The sequence below is a fragment of the Rhagoletis zephyria genome, unplaced genomic scaffold, assembly GCF_001687245.7.
Source record: "Rhagoletis zephyria isolate East Lansing unplaced genomic scaffold, Rhagoletis_zephyria_1.1 Rzeph_scaffold_00230, whole genome shotgun sequence".
NCBI lineage: Eukaryota > Metazoa > Arthropoda > Insecta > Diptera > Tephritidae > Rhagoletis > Rhagoletis zephyria.
In genome coordinates this window covers 233,710-240,866 of record NW_016157314.1, presented here as the reverse complement: position 1 = coordinate 240,866, position 7,157 = coordinate 233,710, and the positions used below count along the sequence as shown (strand labels likewise).

The 7,157-nt window shown below is 36.2% G+C and overlaps 1 pseudogene; it reads left to right on the top strand.

Annotated features, from left to right (window-relative positions):
- Positions 1–5,046: 5,046 nt before the first annotated feature.
- LOC108358274 (uncharacterized) lies at positions 5,047–6,951 on the top strand (annotated as a pseudogene).
- Positions 6,952–7,157: the final 206 nt, after the last annotated feature.

The following is a 7,157-nucleotide window of genomic DNA, read 5'->3' as shown; positions in this document are numbered from 1 at the left end:
TGGTAAAGAATTGTTGCAAGCATCAATTTTGAATAAATTAGCTTTAATGTTTACTGATTTTTCGAATATTTCGTATTTCTCTTAATTACCGTTATATGGGATGTGGGAATGCTTATTGTCCGATTTTAAAAATTTTCAGCCAGGCTAACAACTGTGCCAAGTTTGGAAGAAATTGGTGCAGCGGTTACCAAGATATACACATGTAACCATAAGTGGGCGTGGCTACGCCCATTTTCCAAAAATGTATAATATTCTTATTTTTCGTCTAAAAATTAATGCAAATATCAATTTTGAGAGAATTATCTTCAGTAGTTACTAAAATATCGCAGTTTTCGTATTTCTGAAAATTACCGTTATATGGGAGGTAGGCGTGGTTATTGACCGATTTTGCCCATTTTCAATACCATCCATCCTACGTCCGAAAGAAGTGCACGTACCAAGTTTCGTTAAGATATCTAAAATTTTACTCGAGTTATCGTGTGCACAGACGGACGGACGGACAGACAGTCACCGCTTAATCGATTTCTCTTTTCATTCTGATCACTTATGTATACGTTTGTTTATATCTATCTCGATTCGTTTTGCCTGTTACAAACAACCGTTATGTGAACAAAGTTATAATACCCTTGTGCGCAAGTGCGCTCGGGTATAAAAATTTTGAAAAGTTGAAGCAACTAAATATATCATTGATGAAAATCACGAAAAGTAAGGGACCCAGAATACTCCCCTGAGGAACACCAGAGGATGCAACAAAGGGATAGGAGTGCACATTATCAACTACAACAACGCAATTCCGCGAAGAAAAATATGATTTTACCCACGAAAAAAAAGCTGAATGAAAGCCTATGCTAGCCAATTTTGAAATTAAGATTGAGTGACTGACTTTGTCAACGCCTTAGAACAGTCTGCTAGTAACAGTGGACCTTCTAGGCATAAAACCATGCTGATTAACAGAGATTAAGGGACTAACTGCAAAAAATACTCTTCGTAATTTGGATATCGTTTGAATACGGGGGTGATAAGAGTGGTCTTTCAAACATCTATAAACTCACCCTGCTCCAGAGATTTATTAGAAATCAAAAAAAGTGGATAGGCAAAACAATTCTTCAACAGGAATTACGATATCCCATCAACATCGGATTAAGTTGACGATTTGATATGCCGGACATTATCAACTGATATTGCAAGCGAACCAAAATTGATTGGAGAAAGAGCACTCTGAGGATAACAGCCACATGGATCCGAATCTATTTCAAAGTTACAGCGAAAGAAATTTGTGAAAAGATTGGCAGCTTCAGAGGGAGTAGAAGCTTTCATTTCATCACAAAACACATCACTGGCAATGCTGGAACACGATTCCTTGGATTGAAAATACCTCCAAAAAGCCTTTGGATTCAATTTTATTTCCGACTCAAATTTAAGAACATAATTCCGCTTAAGAGACTTACTCTTCGACTTGAACTCTATAGAGTATCGCAAGTATTTATCCATGTGACATACGGCATTTGAAAGTTTAAATTTCTTAAAAAACTTGTTTTTCAAACTCTTCAATTTCTTAAGTTGTTTGGTAAACCAGGTAATCTTACAGATTTTTTATGCACTATTGGTATATTATCCACACAGATTACATAAATTTTTTGCTTAAAAGTATCGAAGCAATCCGAGACACCGACACCCGCAAATAATGAATCCCAGTGTACAGATGAAGCCGCATCATTTACAACATCCAAGTTGCATTTTCTGTAGCAGAATCTAAGAGGGTTACTATCCACTAAAACAGATCTTAACTCATAAAACTCTTATTAAGAATAAAAGGAACATGATGTAGACCGGCAGTCGATAAACGGTCAAGGCACTCTTGAATTTCACCATATCGTTAATAATAAAGATAAGGTCTAGGATTCTAGATAGCTTATTAGGAAAACTGTTAATTTGTAATAGCTTAATACTTAAAAATTATCAATATAAATTCACAGCCACTGTAAACATTCGTAGGATATAAGGCTGTTCTTGCTTAGGCGTAAAAGCACATTTAGCTCTAAGTGCTACACTAAATGTACATTTATCCATACAAAATTCGTCACCTAAATGCAACTTAATGCAACTCCATTTCTGCATTAAGAGTCCAAATGTTAAAAGCAACCCTGTGATCATCAAAATTTTAAACGATTCGAACATGGTTTAATGAGAAAAAGTGGCAACATTGCTTTTTCGCGTATACAGTTGCTAGCTGCGTTTCAGTGATCGCCGATCGAGATTTCATTTATTATTTTACATTATTTGGAAAAAGAAAAATTGAGCAAATTCAACATCGATGTGATACTGATTAAAATCTGCCTCAATTTGTGATCAACGCTGTTTGTTTTTTTCCTACTCCTATTCCAATTTAAATTGACAGCACCGACAAATGAATATATACACAAACAAATTTTCGGTTATGTTTAAAACTAGGGATGTTGCGGATGTGGAATTTTAGACATCTGCGGATGCGAATGCGGATGCGAATATCTAACAGCTAACATCCGCGGATGCGGATGCGGATGCGAATGCGGATGTCTAGTATTTCTAAAAAACAATTAGAGTCTATTGGCGAGATCGTTGTTTAAACAGCGCTTACAAGCCAAACCAGGTACATATATCATGTTGTTTCAGAATTTGGAGAACCTGTAACTTTAGCACTTTTCGATTTTACTTTTTGTAATTCGTTTTTAATACTTTCTTCTGCGACTGCTTTGAAAAGTTTGTGCTTATAGCGAGCTAAATAGGTGGATATGGAAAATATATTATTATTTTTGAACAAAATTCTGTTTTCAAAGTCACGGCTGCCAGCCGAATCGGATCAGGATAATGTTATTTTTTTTAAAGCACCCCGTTTTTTGATAAGCATTTGAATAACAGATACTTACCTAATTCTTATCTAATTAAAGGTCAGACCTATAGCTTTTTAATTATTTGAGCATCGATTCTCATTATAGCTAGACGTTGATCATTTCTACTGGAAGTCCCTATTGAAAGAGCTTACTCATTGACTTTAAATAGCAAAGAAGGGACAGTTTTACCACAGAAGTTTTTAGCCAAGGATCCACATCTCTATGAAAAAAATATTATCCAACAAGTAAAAAAAACTACTGTTTTTAAAATTTTTGCTAAAAATGAATTCCCCAAAGAGCCCCATTTGAAATTATTCAAACGAATATATGTAATAGGTGGCATACGCGGTACGTCTGACCCGCGAGTCATTTGTGTACGTGTTGACTCGCCTTCGACTACACACAGTTGAATCATTTATAGGGCATTCGCACGCGGCGATTTTACAGGCAACAAAAGTTGAATACGTAGTTGAATGAGAAGTTGAAAGTGAAAAAGTTGCCATCCCTATTCAGACGAGGCGATTTTGGATTCAACACGAATCGTTATTTACATTATTGAAAATGAATTTAAATCGCAAAATTTTATCAATTGGCGTAAATTTGGTAAGCCAAGCATTGGTAGAAGTGCTTTTAGCGAAGCTGAAAGATAAAATAAGAGTAAAAAAGTAAAAAAGAGAAAAAAGTATGTATACAGAACAGTGTTGGCACTTTTGGCACAATTGTACTTGTTTGATACAATTTCATTTACAATATACTTTCCTACACGCAGTACTTTTTAGTAAAATTTTGTAATGAATACTAAAAATATATAGCTCTGAAAATTCACAGTTCGCCTGTTCGTATTTACCTTTGTAAGTTTTGAAAAATGGCTTGNATATCCCAACACTGATACAGAATGTAAACAAACACAGGGTTGCAAGGAAAAAAAGTTGAACGAGCTCAAAGTTGGCTGGCGACCAACTTTGTTGAAAGCGATTAGTTGAAAGGCCGTTCGGACGAGGCGATTTTTGCTTTCAACTAAAAGTTGCCTGAAAAATCGCCGCGTGCGAATGCCCTATTAGAGTCATGCCAGAAGTAGTGTGGTTCCGATACGACCCTGAACTCGATACCTGCACTCTTTAAAAATATTAAAGAAAAGTATCGATGCCACAAATGTATCGGAGAGAAGTAGTCGATACTTTCTCATATCGAACTCACTGTAAGTACTTATGTCATGTGAAGAAAAACAGAATCGGTTCGAGTACTCTCCGACCAAAACTTACCGAAAAGTAGCCACAAGCCTGTATCTTGCAAAATTTTAATAATTGACTAGTACGGGAAAGCCGGAATTGACACTTTCTTTATTAGCCAACTTAAAGCGGTGCAAAAACCACAACAGTATGATTCATATATTGTTAGAACCGTAGTTCAGAATTTTTGGAAAAGCAAGTAATACTTTAATCGCGTATTCGATACCCACCTAAGTACTTGCGGGAAGGATTCGAGTGCAAAAAGTACTCAGTACTTGAAGAAAGTATCGAGCAATTACTTGTACTTACTCGTATCGGAACAACACTAGCCAGAAATCATGTTGGTGTAACTAACACATATTTATTTTCACAAACACATCCAAACCGACTCACGAGTCAGACGCACCGTGTATGCCGCCTATAACATCAAAAAGCAAATCACGGAAATTTTGTTAAGAATTACAGTGCACACTTTCTTCTTTTGTGTCTAGTAGTTATTTTTAAGATTGGTCCAAAAAAATCATAATAACGAAAGAAGCCAAAGCAGGTGTTTAAAGCACAGAAAAAAATATTATTAAAAGGACTATGTTCTCTTTGACGTACGTCAAAGGTCAAGTAGAAGTGGGAACTTTAATGGCTTCCCATTGATAGCTCGGTTATATAGCTTAAGAAATAATATTTTAAAGATATTTTGGCTGCAATTTAGTTTGGCATCCCCGGAGTTCGGCATTAAGGAGGGTATGGAACGATAGAGGGAGTTCTCCTGATAGTAAATATATATACTTTTAGCCGCAGCAGACTTATAGTTTTTAAGTTATTTGTTGTTAAAGTTAGTAAATTGAACTAACCTCTCGACGCTATTTCACACAATAAACACTTTATTTATGTACACACTTCGGCAAAATAGTTGCATTAAAAGCCCGCACAATGAAATGTAAACATATTTTTTAAATTTATAATGTATTTTTACTAAATTAAGTAAGTTTTAACAATTATCACGCACTTATATATGTATACGCACATTGTGAATACAGAACTGTTGATTCAACCATGGTTTCACACTGACATTAGAAGGGTGCTGCCACATCTAACAAAATTACAATAAAAGGTAATAGTTTTTATCGTACCCGTTTTCCTGTTCAGCGCTGAATTTGTAGTAAAGGAGGGTTTGGGGTCATATTCCCCAATAAACCTTTGGCATAAGTAAAGTTATGTCACACAGAAAGTAGAATTCTACGTAGTAAGGGTTATAATCCCTAAGCGCGGCCGAAGGCCGCCTACGCAGAAAAGTGTTCTGCGCAAAAGTACTGTGGCTGGTGTAGCTGGCTCATGTTCTTTTATTAATTTTTTACTGACATTTGTAACCCCCTTTTAATGGGTGCCACTGCCAAAGGCATATTACTGTTTTTAAAAAGTACCGTTGTTTTTTAAATCTGTTTTGGTACTATTTTCTTAATTCTTGTGTTCTTATCTCAACAGTTGGGTGAATTAAGCGCGTTTTTAAATACTGTAATTAATATTTTGATTTAAATTTTAGAAATGAGTGAGATACAAGCTGGTATGTTTTTCTTTCTTTTTTTATGTTCATACACAGATATAATTACTATTATATTTATAGATTTTGATGTACCTTCCACCAGCCGTGGTGTTAGTGCGCGGAATGCCAATGTGCTGACCGTGGCTGAAGTAGAAAATATGTGGAACCTAGTCAAAATTTATAAAAGATTGGATACGCGGGAGAAGTGTATTGAATTTGCCGAGGAACAGGGCCTTATATTACGTAATAAGTTGTGTCGCATCCATAAGGCACCGATGCTTGTGTCAACCGCGGGAAACAATACCGTCGGCATTTTCCGATGCCGCAAAGGGGTCTGCCGTTCTAGGGTTGCCACTTCAAGGGCCGCTGGGACGTGGTTTGAAAATGCGAAGATATCGCTTCCACATATTTTTTATCTTATGTATACATATGCTTCGCACTGCCGCAGGCTCTCGTCAGGAAGGAGAATTTTATCGAGCGATCCATTTTATCCAGCGCTACCATCTGCGATTGGTACAACTATTGCCGTGAGGCAGTAGTATTGTACGAAATTGATCAGCAGGAAGTTTTGGGGAAAATTGGGGGCCCCGGTGAAAACACAATAAAGGTAACATAAATCTATATTGAAAAATACCCTTCGACTAAATGATTTTCTTTTTCAGGCAGGAGAGTGGAAGGGCATTGGATCCTTGGAATGCTGGAGGACGGCAGTGAGGATTTTCGCTTGGAAGTGTGCCCTGAGAACATTCGGTCGGCTGAGGTGCTCATACCTCTGATTAAGAAGCATGTACTCGAAGGCAGCATTATTTGTACGGATTATTGGAAGGCGTATGATTGCCTTCCTAATCACGGGTATGAGCACCGGAAAGTTAACCACAGCGATCCCGATAATCCCTTTGTAGCAGAAGACGGTACACACACGCAACGGATTGAGTCGCAATGGCGTGTATTAAAAAGATTTTTTACAAAGGATAACTATAATAATCCACAAAACTTTGCGGATATGATGTTTGAGTACATGTGGAGGAAAAAAATCGCCCGAAAACATGAGGATCCTTTTGTAAAATTAATTGAAGCGGTGAAATATACATATAAACCATAATATTGTGTATTTTTCCCTTTGCCTGCGGTGTTTTTTTAAACCATATTTTAAAAAGTGAAAATTTTTAATAAAAAATCGCGCGATTTTTTATTAAAAATTTTCGCCTGCGGCGCTTTTTCCATAAAAATCAATACTTCGATAAATAATGAAAATTTTTAATAAAACCTCGCGCGATTTTTTATTAAAAGTTTTCGCCTGCGGCGCTTTTTCCATAAAATCAATACTTCGATAAATAATGAAAATTTTTTATAAAAAATCGCGCGATTTTTTATTAAAAATTTTCGCCTGCGGCGCTTGTCATTTTTTTTTTTTAATATTGGGGGTGTTTAACCCCATACACTCCTTTACTACTAATTCAACGCTGAACAGGAAAACGGGTACGATAAAAACTATTACCTTTTATTGTTATTTTGTTAGAT